The 15,684-nt window shown below is 39.5% G+C and overlaps 1 protein-coding gene across 7 annotated transcripts in view; it reads left to right on the plus strand.

The window, feature by feature from the left end:
* Nucleotides 1-15,684, plus strand: part of JADE3 (jade family PHD finger 3) — a 157,046-nt gene that overhangs the window by 35,290 nt on the left and 106,072 nt on the right. The gene's annotated exons all lie outside the window — the stretch shown is intronic.

Below are 15,684 nucleotides of genomic sequence, written 5' to 3' on the forward strand. Positions count from 1 at the left end.
TTGATCAGCATTTGCATCATATCTTTTTTCATCTTTTACTTTTCATCTACCTATATCATTATATTTTAAATGATTTTCTTATAGTCTTTGTAGTGGGATCATGTTTTTTAAATCTGTTCTGACAGTCTCTGTCTTTTAATTGTATATTTAGACCATTCCACTTAATGTAGTTATTGATATGCTTGGTTTAAACCTACCATTTTATTATTTCTTTTCTTTGTGTTATACCTCTTTTATTATTTCCTCTCTTTTCCACTTTCCTGCCTTTTGGGTTATTTGAACATTTTTTAGTGCTGCATTTTAATTAATCTACTGTGATTTTTGAATTTATCTCTTTGCATATCTTTTTTGCTTACTCTAGGGATTATAATATACATATTTAGCCTTGCACAGTCTACTTAGAATCAATACTTTACCACTTCAAGAGTAATACAGAAACCTTACACCCTGTAGGTCCCTTTACCCTCTCCCCTTTATGTTATAGTTGTCTTATATATTACATCTACACATACTGAAAATCCCTTCACACATTCTTATTGTTTTTGCTATCAGCTGCCAAACATATTTTAAGTAATTCAAGAGAAGAACAGTCTGTTATATTTACCCAAATTTTACAATTTATATTGCTGTTCCTTCATTCCTAATGTGCTAAATTTCTTTCTGCTATAATTTCCCAACTGGCTGAAGAACTTCCTCTAGCAGTTCTTTTAGAGCAGATTGCTGGCTATAAATTGTCATTCCTGAAAGATATTTTTGCTGGATATAGAATTATGTGTTGACAGTTCTTTTTTCCCCACACTTCAAACATGTTGTGCCATTTCCTTATGACCTCCATGGTTTCTGAGAAAAGAAATCCACTGTAATTCGAATTGTTATACCCCTATAAGGTAATGTATTTTTCCTCTGGCTGCTTTCAAGATTTTTTTCTTTGTATTATGTTCAGCAGTTTGATTTGGATATGTCTGGAAACGGGTTTCTTTGGGTTTATTCTGTTTGGGGTTTTTCACTGCTCAGGCTATTCAAAGTCTCATAAGTAGGCTCTGGATCCAGAAGAGATTGGAATAATAATGACAAAAAACTTCTTTTGAAAGTATCTTTGCTTTGTAGGGACCTACACACAGTAGAAATAGAAATATTTTCTGTATATCCCAGACAGAATTTTTTTTTTAAACATCTTTATTGGAGTATAATTGCTTTACAATGGTGTGTTAGTTTCTGCTTTATAACAAAGTGAATCAGTTATACATATACATATGTTCCCATATCTCTTCCCTCTTGCATCTCCCTCCCTCCCACCCTCCCTATCCCACCCCTCTAGGTGGTCACAAAGCACCGAGCTGATCTCCCTGTGCTATGCGGCTGCTTCCCACTAGCTATCTATTTTACATTTGGTAGTGTATATATGTCTATGCCACTCTCTCACCCTGTCACATCTTACCCCTCCCCCTCCCCATATCCTCAAGTCCATTCTCTAGTAGGTCTGTGTCTTTATTCCCGTCTTGCCACTAGGTTCTTCATGACCTTTATTTTCCCTTAGATTCCATATATATGCGTTAGCATATGGTATTTGTTTTTCTCTTTCTGACTTACTTCACTCTGTATGACAGACTCTAACTCCATCCACCTCACTACAAATACCTCCATTTCATTTCTTTTTATGGCTGAGTAATATTCCATTGTATATATGTGCCACATCTTCTTTATCCATTCATCCAATGATGGACACTTAGGTTGCTTCCATGTCCTGGCTATTGTAAATAGAGCTGCAATGAACATTGTGGTACATGACTCTTTTTGAATTATGGTTTTCTCAGGGTATATGCCCAGTAGTGGGATTGCTGGGTCGTATGGTAGTTCTATTTTTAGTTTTTTAAGGAACCTCCATACTGTTCTCCATAGTGGCTGTATCAATTTACATTCCCACCAACAGTGCAAGAGTGTTCCCTTTTCTCCACACCCTCTCCAGCATTTATTGTTTGTAGATTTTTTTGATGATGGCCATTCTGACCGGTGTGAGATGATATCTCATTGTAGTTTTGATTTGCATTTCTCTAATGATTAATGATGTTGAGCATTCTTTCATGTGTCTGTTGGCAATCTGTATATCTTCTTTGGAGAAATGTCTATTTAGGTCTTCTGCCCATTTTTGGATTGGGTTGTTCCTTTTTTTGTTATTGAGCTGCATGAGCTGCTTGTAAATCTTGGAGATTAATCCTTTGTCAGTTGCTTCATTTGCAAATATTTGCTCCCATTCTGAGGGTTGTCTTTTGGTCTTGTTTATGGTTTCCTTTGCTGTGCAAAAGCTTTTAAGTTTCATTAGGTCCCATTTGTTTATTTGTGTTTTTATTTCCATTTCTCTAGGAGCTGGGTCAAAAAGGATCTTGCTGTGATTTATGTCATAGAGTGTTCTGCCTATGTTTTCCTCCAAGAGTTTGATAGTGTCTGGCCTTACACTTAGGTCTTTAATCCATTTTGAGTTTATTTTTGTGTATGGTGTCAGGGAGTGTTCTAATTTCATACTTTTACATGTACCTGTCCAATTTTCCCAGCACCACTTATTGAAGAGGCTGTCTTTTCTCCACTGTATATGCTTGCCTCCTTTATCAAAGATAAGGTGACCATATGTGCGTGGGTTTATCTCTGGGCTTTCTATCCTGTTCCATTGATCTATATTTCTGTTTTTGTGCCAGTACCAAACTGTCTTGATTACTGTAGCTTTGTAATATAGTCTGAAGTCAGGGAGCCTGATTCCTCCAGCTCCATTTTTCGTTCTCAAGATTGCTTTGGCTATTCGGGGTCTTTTGTGTTTCCATACAAATTGTGAAATTTTTTGTTCTAGTTCTGTGAAAAATGCCAGTGGTAGTTTGATAGGGATTGCATTGAATCTGTAGATTGCTTTGGGTAGTAGAGTCATTTTCACACTGTTGATTCTTCCAATCCAAGAACATGGTATATCTCTCCATCTATTTGTATCATCTTTAATTTCTTTCATCAGTGTCTTATAATTTTCTGCATACAGGTCTTTTGTCTCCTTAGGTAGGTTTATTCCTAGATATTTTATTCTTTTTGTTGCAGTGGTAAATGGGAGTGTTTTCTTAATTTCCCTTGCAGATTTTTCGTCATTAGTGTATAGAAATACAAGAGATTTCTGTGCATTAATTTTGTATCCTGCTACTTTGCCAAATTCATTGATTAGCTCTAGTAGTTTTCTGGTAGCATCTTTAGGATTCTCTATGTATAGTATCATGTCATCTGCAAACAGTGACAGCTTTACTTCTTCTTTTCCGATTTGGATTCCTTTTATTTCTTTTTCTTCTCTGATTGCTGTGGCTAAAACTTCCAAAACTATGTTGAATAATAGTGGTGAGAGTGGGCAACCTTGTCTTGTTCCTGATCTTAGTGGAAATGGTTTCAGTTTTTCACCATTGAGGACAATGTTGGCTGTGGGTTTGTCATATGTGGCCTTTATTATGTTGAGGAAAGTTCCCTCTATGCCTACTATCTGCAGGGCTTTTATCATAAATGGGTGTTGAATTTTGTCGAAAACTTTCTCTGCATCTACTGAGATGATCATATGGTTTTTCTCCTTCAATTTGTTAATATGATGTATCACGTTGATTGATTTGCATATATTGAAGAATCCTTGCATTCCTGGAATAAACCCCACTTGATCATGGTGTATGATCCTTTTAATGTGCTGTTGGATTCTGTTTGCTAGTATTTTGTTGAGGATTTTTGCATCTATGTTCATCAGTGATATTGGCCTGTAGTTTTCTTTCTTTGTGACATCTTTGTCTGGTTTTGGTATCAGGGTGATGGTGGCCTCGTAGAATGAGTTTGGGAGTGTTCCTCCCTCTGCAATATTTTGGAAGAGTTTGAGAAGGATAGGTGTTAGCTCTTCTCTAAATGTTTGATAGAATTCGCCTGTGAAGCCATCTGGTCCTGGGCTTTTGTTTGTTGGAAGATTTTTAATCACAGTTTCCATTTCAGTGCTTGTGATTGGTCTGTTCATATTTTCTATTTCTTCCTGGTTCAGTCTCGTCAGGTTGTGCATTTCTAAGAATCTGTCCATTTCTTCCAGGTGGTCCATTTTATTGGCATAGAGTTGCTTGTAGTAATCTCTCATGATCGTTTGTATTTCTGCAGTGTCAGTGGTTACTTCTCCTTTTTCATTTCTAATTCTATTGATTTGAGTCTTCTCCCTTTTTCTCTTGATGAGTCTGGCTAATGGTTTATCAATTTTGTTTATCTTCTCAAAGAACCAGCTTTTAGTTTTATTGATCTTTGCTATTGTTTCCTTCATTTCTTTTTCATTTATTTCTGATCTGATCTTTATGATTTCTTTCCTTCTGCTAGCTTTGGGGTTTTTTTGTTCTTCTTTCTCTAATTGCTTTAGGTGCAAGGTTAGGTTGTTTATTCGAGATTTTTCCTGTTTCTTGATGTAGGCTTGTATTGCTATAAACTTCCCTCTTAGCACTGCTTTTGCTGCATCCCATAGGTTTTGGGTCGTCGTGTCTCCATTGTCATTTGTTTCTAGGTATTTTTTGATTTCCCCTTTGATTTCTTCAGTGATCACTTCGTTATTAAGTAGTGTATTGTGTAGCCTCCATGTGTTTGTATTTTTTACAGATCTTTTCCTGTAATTGATATCTAGTCTCATAGCGTTGTGGTCGGAAAAGATACTTGATACGATTTCAATTTTCTTAAATTTACCAAGGCTTGATTTGTGACCCAAGATACGATCTATCCTGGAGAATGTTCCATGAGCACTTAGGAAAAATGTGTATTCTGTTGTTTTTGGGTGGAATGTCCTATAAATATCAATTAAGTCCCTCTTGTTTAATGTATCATTTAAAGCTTGTGTTTCCTTATTTATTTTCATTTTGGATGATCTGTCCATTGGTGAAAGTGGGGTGTTAAAGTCCCCTACTATGATTGTGTTGCTGTCGATTTCCCCTTTTATGGCTGTTAGTATTTGCCTTATGTATTGAGGTGCTCCTATGTTGGGTGCATAAATATTTACAATTGTTATACCTTCTTCTTGGATCGATCCCTTGATCATTATATAGTGTCCTTCTTTGTCTCTTGTAATAGTCTTTATTTTAAAGTCTATTTTGTCTGATATGAGAATTGCTACTCCAGCTTTCTTTTGATTTCCATTTGCATGGAATATCTTTTTCCATCCCCTCACTTTCAGTCTGTATGTGTCTCTAGGTCTGAAGTGGGTCTCTTGTAGACAGCATATATATGGGTCTTGTTTTTTATCCATTCAGCCAGTCTGTGTCTTTTGGTGGGAGCATTTAATCCATTTACATTTAAGGTAATTATCGATATGTATGTTCCTATTCCCATTTTCTTAAATGTTTTGGGTTTGTTATTGTAGATGTTTTCCTTCTCTTGTGTTTCTTGCCTAGAGAAGTTCCTTTAGCATTTGTTGTAAAGCTGGTTTGGTGGTGCTGAACTCTCTCAGCTTTTGCTTGCCTGTAAAGGTTTTAATTTCTCCATCAAATCTGAATGAGATCCTTGCTGGGTAGAGTAACCTTGGTTGTAGGTTTTTCTCCTTCATCACTTTAAGTATATCCTGCCACTCCCTTCTGGCTTGCAGAGTTTCTGCTGAAAGATCAGCTGTTAACCTTATGGGGATTCCCTTGTGTGTTATTTGTTGTTTTTCCCTTGCTGCTTTTAATATGTTTTCTTTATATTTAATTTTTGACAGTTTGATTAATATGTGTCTTGGCGTGTTTCTCCTTGGATTTATCCTGTATGGGACTCTCTGTGCTTCCAGGACTTGATTAACTATTTCCTTTCCCATATTAGGGAAGTTTTCAACTATAATCTCTTCAAATATTTTCTCAGTCCCTTTCTTTTTCTCTTCTTCTTCTGGGACACCTATAATTCGAATGTTGGTGCGTTTAATGTTGTCCCAGAGGTCTCTGAGACTGTCCTCAGTTCTTTTCATTCTGTTTTCTTTATTCTGCTCTGCAGTAGTTATTTCCACCATTTTATCTTCCAGGTCACTTATCCGTTCTTCTGCCTCAGTTATTCTGCTATTGATCCCGTCTAGAGTATTTTTAATATCATTTATTGTGTTTTTCATCGTTGCTTGGTTCCTCTTTAGTTCTTCTACGTCCTTGTTAAATGTTTCTTGCATTTTGTCTATTCTATTTCCAAGATTTTGGATCATCCTTACTATCATTATTCTGAATTCTTTTTCAGGTAGACTACCTATTTCCTCTTCATTTGTTAGGTCTGGTGTGTTTTGACCCTGCTCCTTCATCTGCTGTGTGTTTTTCTGTCTTCTCATTTTGCTTATCTTACTGTGTTTGGGGTCTCCTTTTCACAGGCTGCAGGTTCGTAGTTCCCGTTGTTTTTGGTATCTGTCCCCAGTGGCTAAGGTTGGTTCAGTGGGTTGTGTAGGCTTCCTGGTGGAGGGGACTAGTGCCTGTGTTCTGGTGGATGAGGCTGGATCTTGTCTTTCTGGTGGGCACGTCCACGTCTGGTGGTGTGTTTTGGGGTGTCTGTGGCCTTATTATGATTTTAGGCAGCCTCTCTGCTAATGGATGGGGCTGTGTTCCTGTCTTGCTAGTTGTTTGGCATAGGGTGTCCAGCACTGTAGCTTGCTGGTCGTTGAGTGAAGCTGGGTCTTGATGTTGAGATGGAGATCTCTGAGAGATTTTCGCCATTTGGTATTACGTGGAGCTGGGAGGTCTCTTGTGGACCAGTGTCCTGAAGTTGGCTCTCCCACCTCAGAGGCACAGCCCTGATGCCTGGCTGGAGCACCAAGAGCCTTTCATCCACACGGTGTCTTGCCAGGTGTTCAAGTTGCCCTGGGCCTGCGGAGCCAAGTGAAGAGCCGCAGTTCAAGCTTTGAAAAGGCAGCGTTGTCAGGGCATTGGCTATCAGGTCCTGGTTAGAGGCAACTCCCACGACATCTCAGACAGCTCACTGGCACAAGGTGGCCATCCCTGGTTTCACATCAGCATGATCTCAGGCACAAACCTCCTTGTTTTTCCAGTTTGTCTTTAAGTTACTTGCTGGAACAACTGGCCCGCGGTCCCCAGGACTGTCGCGGCTTCGGCCGCAGGAGCCCCTCCAGAGCCGGCAGCCTCAGTGAGGCCGATCTCCCCTCGGGCTCCGGGGCACTTCAATGACGACGGAGGGAAGAGACCCCGAGCCGGGAGTTCCAGCTCTGCGGAAACGTGGGCTCCATTCTGGGCGAGGAGGTGGGGCCGCCTCCCAGACAGAATTTAACATTAGTAAATTATAGTTGTAACTCCTGCTCCCTTTCAGTGATGTGGAAGATTGTTGCAAATGGACTAGAATGGAGAGAATTGAGCTCCAGAGAGAATGAGTGAGTTTTGTAGTTTTACACACCTAGTAAGTTGCAGGTCTATAAGTTAGTGTTCAAGTTCTGTTTACACTACTATAATATGTTCCTATGCACTTATAGAATTTGTCCCTCCTCCTAAACTGAAACTTTAGCATAAGTTTATGATGAGATGCTCGTTTGAAATGTCTACTTTTTTTAAAAATCAGGGAAAGTCTGAAATTTTGAATTCCTTCAGGGAGGCATCAAGTCTTGGTTCGAGCAGGGATTGGTACACTATAGCCTGCCCGCTAAATCTGTCCCACTACCTGTTTTTGTGCAGCCTATAAACTAGAAATGGATTTTTCTGTTTTTAAATGGTTGGAAAAATTAGAAGAAGAATAATAATTGATGACATGTGAAAATTGTATGAAATTAAAATTTCAGTGTCTGTAAGTGAAGTTTTTTTAATATTTATTTACTTATTTATTTATTTGGCTGCATCGGGTCTTAGTTGCGGCACGCGGGATCTTTCATTGCGGCACACGGGCTCTTCATTGAGGCACGTGGGCTCTTCGTTGCAGCGCATGGGCTCTAGACCACACGGGCTCAGCAGCTGTGGCACGGGGGCTTAGTTGCCCCACAGCATGTGGGATCTTAGTTCTGTGGCCAGGGATCGAACCCGAGTCCCTTGCATTGGAAGGCGGATTCTTAACCACTGGACCATCAGGGAAGTCCCTATAAGTGAAGTTTTATTGGAACACAGCCATGTCCATTTATTTACATAAATAAATGTCAGTGGTTTCTCTTATGCTGTAATGGCAGAGTTGAGTAGTTAAGACAGAGGCTGAATGGCCTGCAAAGCAAAAAATATATACTGTCTAGCCCTTTACAGAAAACGTTTGCTAACTCCTTGTTTAGAATAATGTCCAGTGAATTGAGTTAGGATGTCACTGATCTGAACTGTGTGAAAAGGGTAGCTAGAATTCAAACTTTGCTCTTTGAATAAGTGTCTTAGGTGTAAGAAAAGTAGAAGATAAGAATTATTAACTGATTACAGTACTAGTCTATTGACATGTATTAAATGTTTTCAGTTCTGCAGCAATATTCTGTTCTTTTAAAATTAACCCTTCAGGAAATCCTGCTATTTGCAACAACATGGACAAACTGGGAGGGCATTATGCTCAGTGAAATAAGCCAGACAGAGAAAGACAAATACTGCATGTTATCACTTATATGTGGAATCAAAAAAAAAAAAAAAAAAGGTCAAACTCATAGAAACAGAGAGTAGAATGGTGGTTGCTAGGGGCGAAGAGGCGGGAGAAATGGGGAGAGGTTGGTAAAAGGGTACAAACTTTAAGTTATAAGATGAATAAGTTCTGGGGATGTAATGTACAGCATGTACAGTATAATTATCAATACTGTATTTTATACTTGAAAGTTGCTAAGAGAGTAGATCTTAAATGTTCTCACCACAAAAAGGAAAAAAGGTAACTCTGTGAAGTGATGGATGTGTAAACTTGGTGGGAATCCTTTCACAATGTATACGTATATCAAATCAAATCATCACATTGTACACTTTAAATATTTATAATTTTATTTGTCAATTATACCTCAATAAAGCCGAGGGGAAAATTAAATAAATAAAGGGCAAAACATAAAATAAAATTAGTCTTTCAGATCAGGAGAAATTGATTAGAAGAAAAGCCAGAACTGTTTCTACCTGGTTGAAGAAGATTGTCAGTTGGAGGCACTTGAGGCCCAAGTGTGAGGGGCTTAGGGAGGTTTTCTTGGCTGGACGAGATAAAGGTCATTATTTAAGCTTTGTTTTCCTGCTTCTCTGTTGGGCTTTTTACAGGTCTAATTACCTAGTTGACTTTCTGTAGGCTTCTTTTGTGAGTCTTTTTCTCTATGACTAGTGAGAGGAAATGGCTGATCACTTTTAAATGAAGAGGAAAGCCCAACTCAGACCAGGAACCATTGCCCCTCACCCCTACCGCTATAGGTGGACTTTTCCTCTGGGCTTATTGACCTACCTTTCCAGCTGGCATCAGAAGTCCATTGAGATGTCCATGGCCTGTTTCTCCTAACCTCTTCCCTCCATCTCAAGGACCAAATGAGCCACATCTGTACTATGCATGAATTTAAGGATTTTTTTTAGGCCCAAGTTAACTTCTGTTACGCATTGAAATTTAAGCTTCTCAAGTGGGTTGCCTATCATAGAGTTCCTGGCAACAACAAATTTTAAATGCACAATACACATTAATTTTTAGGGTAAAAATATTATTATCTTGATTTGTAAACTTACCTTTTAGGTGACAGGAAAACAAATCTCTCTTTGTGCTATGCCTGCATATGTGTTTCTATACATATGTGTTCTATAATTATATATTCTCTCTTGGATCTGTTACTACCATGAAATATAGCTGTTCTGAATGTCCTGGGCCACACCATTCTGGTGGTGAAAGCAGGGTCTGGGTAACAGTCCCTCAGACTTTTGCCAGCTCTATTATAGTTCTCCAGCTTCCAGGGAAGTCTTCAAATGTACCCAGTTTACCCTGGAGGTACCTGCTGTGTTTTCCTGAATAGGTATTCTAGAGCTCCAAGTGTCGTCTCCGTCCTCTCCTCTTTGCTCTTAGCACCTTCGGTGACCTCTGGGGCAGGGTCCTTGCTGGGCTGCTAGTGCTTTCAGCCCCTGGAGGCTGCTCTCCTGTGTTTGCACAGCCCCCAGTGCTGCAAATACCACTGACATGCCTGACTCTGTCCATGTGGGTGACTCACTCGTACACTTCCCAGTTAAGGGTACTGGTGTCTGTGCTATGGCCCTTGACTCTCTCATCCTCCTGCTGCCGCTGGATCTTCTGGGGCTGTGGGGGCTGCATGTCAGCTTGTTTAGGTTTCTGTGGAAAGCCCATCTCTTACTGGATTCTGAACCAAGTCCTTGAAAGCTGAGCTTTTAGATTAACCTGAGTAACACACTTCACACCATTTTCTGAATCATTCCTCTCTCATACCTTGGGGTATTGCCACTAGATCAGTTGATGAGCTACCATCTTCTCTTGGGACTCCCTTCTTTACTAGGGAATTCCTTGGTCCCTCAAGAACCTAGATTCCTGGTAAGATAGGCTGCTCCTAGGTACACCTGACAGGTGAGAATCCAACTGGTGTGTTAATCACCTTCTGCTCAAGTTAGGCCCCTCTGTGAGTTTATGTGTATGTATTGATAATATATGCCCTATGGTGCATATCCTTGAGGAGATTTTAAAGCTGTGCAGCTGCTATAGGAAGCCCAGAGCTTAATTTCTGCCTTTACCTAAACTCTTGCATTCATCTGAGATGTTAGCATTAGTTTGGTCTTCTCACTGCCCAAACATTCTGCCGTGTACCACCTTGTGCCCACTTCAGGCCTAAGTGGTTGACCTAACCATCCAATGTTGCTATTTCATAGAAGTTGACTCTCATTCTTCCCAAACCTTCATCTACTTTTGTATCCTATTCCAAGGATTGTTATCCTCCTTTTTCTAGTTTCTTGAGGCAGGAGCTTTGATTACTGGCTTGAGACTCTTCTTTCCTAATGTAAGTATTTAGTACTGTAAATTTCCCTCCCAGCACTGCTTTAAGCTGTGCCCCACACATTTTGATATGTTGTATGTATTTTCATTTTCATTCAGTGCAGTGTACTTTAAAATTTTCCCTTGAGATTTCCTCTTTGGCCCATGGCTTATTTAGAAGTATGTTATTTAGTTTCCAAGTGTTTATAGAGATTTTCCTGTTGTCTTTCTGCTACTGATTTCTGCTTTGATTCCATTGTGGTCAGAGAATGCACTCCATATGACTTCAGTCCTACTAAATTTGTTTAAGCTTGTTTCATGGCCCAAGATATGGTCTGTCTTGGTATATTTTCTGTGGGTGCTTGAAAAAAATGTAATCTGCTGTTGTTGGATGCAGTGTTCTACAGGTGTCAGTTAAATCGTATTGGTTGATTGTGTTTGTTGAGTTCTTCTATCAATATGTCCTTGCTGATTTTCTGTCTACTGGTTCTATCAATTGTTGAGAGAAGAATGTTGAAATCTCCAACTATGACTGTGGATTTATCTATTTCTCCTTTCAGATCAGTTAGTTTTTGTTTCACATATTTTGCAGCTCCGTTTTTTTAGTGCATACACATTTAGGATTGCTATGTCTTGGTAGATTGACCCTTCTATCATTATTTAATGTTCTTCTCCATCTGGTGATTATCTTTTTATTGATATTAATATAGCCACCCTGCTTTCTTTTGAGTAATATTTATATCTTATATCCTTCTCCATTTTTTTTCCACTTTCAACCTACTTATATTGTTATATTTGAAGTGGGTTGTGGCAGACAACATATAGATGGATCATGTTTTTTAACCCACTCTGCCAGTCTCTCTGTGTCTTTTAATTGGTTTATTTAGACCATTTATATTTGCTGGTCATTCAGAGATCAATAAAATGTCTATCCATAGAATATGTTTTCTAGATTCATGTCTGGCTTCTTCATGAGTGACTCTTTAAATACATGATATAATGAAAAGCTCACTAGGTGAAGAGCCAGATGTCTTGGGGCATAGGCCTTCCTTTGCCATACAGCAGTTCTGTGACCTTGGATAAATGATACTACACAGTTCCATCTAAAACTGCTCACTGAGTTTCTGTTGAGCACCAAGTACTGGGTTACGTACTAGAAACACAAAGATAAGACATGACACACTCTTTGCCTTCCCAGAATTTAGAGTCCACTGGGAGACATGTACAAATGATCAGATAATTACAGGGGATGAATATTATGGCAGAGGTTAGTATGGGCATTTTACCCAGCTTGGTAGTGCGAGGGGAGATTAGGTAAGGCTTCCAAGAGAAGTGATGACTGTGCTGAATTTTAAATGACCAATAGAGATTGACAAGGTAAAAGGGAGCAGAGGAAGAAAATTTAGAACATTTCTGAGTTTTTGTTTCCTTGTGTTCAAGGAGAGATTGGCAGTCCAATCAAGAAAAAATTCAGCCTCTCACCCCCAGAACACATATTTAATATTGTGTAATCTAGATGTCCTCAGGCCTTGGTATCCTATGGCTCTATTTATACCCAAATTGTATGGTTCTTGGTTCTCTTGGCTCCTGCTGGACTTTCAGGCTCCAGCAAAGTGTTCGTGCTTAGGTCTATAAGTCATCATGGGGTATCTCACATGTCTTCATAAATGAATATCAATTAAAGTCACTCTTCTCCTGTGCAAAGTATTTATACAGTAGATGCTTAGGGTAGGTGGTAGGGAAAGGGGCAAATCATAGGCTTCAAAGGACTATTAAATTTATACTTTATTTGTCACATTTCTAATTCCTGTATTCACCCTAATGGTGTCTTCGTATATAAGTAAGTTTTATAGTATTTGTCTTCCTCTTCCTAAACCAGGTTCATATTTATTAGTAAGGATTAAATAGAATTTTCTAAAATAAATTTATTTATTTATTTATTTTTGGCTGTGTTGGGTCTTCGTGGCTGTGCGCGGGCTTTCTTTAGTTACAATGAGCGGGAGCTACTCTTTGTTGCAGTGCGCAGGCTTCTCATTGCAGTGGCTTCTCTTGTTGCGGAGCACGGGCTCTAGGCACGCGGGCTTCAGTAGTTGTGGCACGTGGGCTTCAGTAGTTGTGGCACACGGGCTCAGTAGTTGTAGCTCGTGGGCTCTAGAGCGCAGGCTCTGTAGTTGTGGCGTGTGGGCTTAGTTACTCCGTGGCATGTGGGATTTTCCCGGACCCGGAATCAAACCCGTGTCCCCTGCATTGGCAGGCGGATTCTTAACCACTGCACCACCAGGGAAGTCCCTAAATAAAATTTTTTTGAAGTTCTTTAACCAGCTTAATCATTCTTACTCCCTTTTTGAGAATCCCTTTTCCATTGTCTATAGTTTTTCTAATAATTGGATGAATACATAGTGGTACAGAATACAGGAGCTACTGGGTAACCTCCTCATGGTGTTCACCAGTGGCCATGCCTTTTACAAGAGTATCTGGCTTGGGAAAACATGGAAAATAATAAAGAGTTGGAAAGCAAGACTTTAGAGTAGCAGGTAAAGGATTATGATTATTGACTCTGCAAAAGAAAAGATTGAGGATACTCCTTCAGTACTTGGGACATTTTAAACAAAATTTGGTAGCGTCCAGTTATGAGTACTAAAAATAATATAAGGACTTTATTGCTATGATGGGTTTAGGAAAAGAAGGAAGTATTTCTAACAACTGTTGAGATGGTTTCCAGGGGTATATAGTAGAATTTCCTAGTTGGGCCTGAGAGAAAAATTTCATAGTCTCCCTTTTAGGGATTCAGGTAAATGTAGAGGACTTGAGAGGCAGTGGGCAGGATTGGGAAGGGGGCATTCTTACATCATCACCCAGCCTTCCCTTGGAAGTAGCATGAACTAATGGGAAGGTACGGTTTGGGGAATCAGTCTATGGGTTAAAATCTCAGCTCCCTAATCCCTCACTGAGGCTCTTTTGTATAAATGGATAATATCATGTGATAGGTATGATTACATGAATTAAAGTATGTGAAGCATCTACCACAGCAAAGGGTATACCCTCATGAGTATAGTCCCCCATGCCTTTCTTTATAGTCTGTCCCTAGCTGGGCTCCCCAAACTCACCATTCATCAGTCTCTTATACCACTCTGTAGTCTACAGAGTGAATAGTCTAGTCTATTCAGAATTACTTAATTTTTGTCTGTTAGCTTGTTCATTTTATTTTGTTTTAAGCATGTTGTGCCTTTCCATGCTATCATGTGTATTATGCCCTTCACCTTGGAGAATTCACCTTCGTCCAGGGCTGGCCTTCCACTTGGTGGACTCCGAACCCCAATAAGGATGGACCCCTACTTAGGGATTGACTTAAGGTCACCTAGCTCTTGAGATCTGACCTGTATAAACCAAGATGGCAATTTATTGATATATAGTGGAAATTCAACTGATTACATTTTCATATGTAGTCACCTCACACCAGATTGCAAGAGCCAATTGTGCACATCACTGTCAAATTCCATGGCAAGTGACATCATCTTAATAGCTTGAAATTGACCATGGTGAGAGTATCTACATTTCAGAAAACAGTAAACTACAAATCAGAACTCCCCCCCCCCGAAGAGCCTGTTGTTAAACATTTATCAGCGTACCACTGATACTACCTCTCTGTCTCTTTGGGTGAGTTGTGTGGGAAGCCAAGCCATCTTCATAAGATTATTATATCATAAATGGACCTGGGACTTTAGTGATGTGATTCTCATATTTGATGTTATCAGCATGAGACCTCTTCTCAGTCCTTTTCTGGAACTGTGGTGTTTCTGTTCTTCAGCCCAGAGGGGTGGGTACTTGGACATGAGCTCCAACTTCTCTGGGCCATGCTTAGGTGGTAACTTCTGACTGTGACGTTCCTTTTTTCCATCCTTTGGACTGATCCAACTTTTATTCTCACAGTCTTTTTCCATCCTAAGTAGAATATAAAATATAATTGTTTGTTTTTACTAAATTTTAGTCATATTTCAATCCTGCTTCCCTGAAATGAAGTCAAACTCACTTTTTTTTGCATCCAGTTCACTCCCAAATTAACTTGTTGGGAATTTTAGGTGTTGATGAGCTTTTGGTCCCCTGTATAGGCAGTATGAGGGTTTGCCCCCATAAGTGTTCAATCACATCCAAATGTGGGTTTTACTAGTCATTTCTCAGAGTAAGCACCTGCATTTTGCAGTTCTGAGTTCTTGAGAGGTCCCATACTGAGAGATCCCATGCTGTTTGGTTGGTGCACATCCTGATAATGTGTCACTTCCAACATGGAGTCTCCACACCCTCTCTGGATAGATTTAGTCACTATCCTTCCATGCTCCTAGGAAATTTGGAGCCTTCCCTTTTTCTGTTACAAAACCTATCACCCTGGGTTCTGGTAATTTGTTTTTCCTCTCCTTATCACTCCACCAGAGCCCTGAGCTCCTCGAAATTACAGGCCTTGCAGTTTTCTGTCCCTGTATCTGCAGTATTGAGCATGGTGTCAGGCCTGTAGTATCTTGCACATAAATTTGGAGTGTGGGTAAATTAATGAATAACATTCTGTGGAATTAAAGGGAATGTGAAAATTAAGTTAGCCTGTGGGAGTTTTTAATATTAAGCTCCCTAAGTCCAAATTTTACACTGTGAGTTAAGAATTCCTGGACAGCCTTTTTGCCCCCTTTATAATATTTTTCAACTCCAGTAATTGCTAAAGTATGTGAAAGTGCCTTTGGGAAGATTCCCTATACAGGAAGGAGCACGTAAAGGAATGTCACTCTTGGGTCTACAGCTTTGTCCTGGAATTATGTGGGCAAATGAACTAATCCTACT

This window comes from Eubalaena glacialis, chromosome X, assembly GCF_028564815.1.
Source record: "Eubalaena glacialis isolate mEubGla1 chromosome X, mEubGla1.1.hap2.+ XY, whole genome shotgun sequence".
Classification (NCBI taxonomy): Eukaryota; Metazoa; Chordata; class Mammalia; order Artiodactyla; family Balaenidae; genus Eubalaena; species Eubalaena glacialis.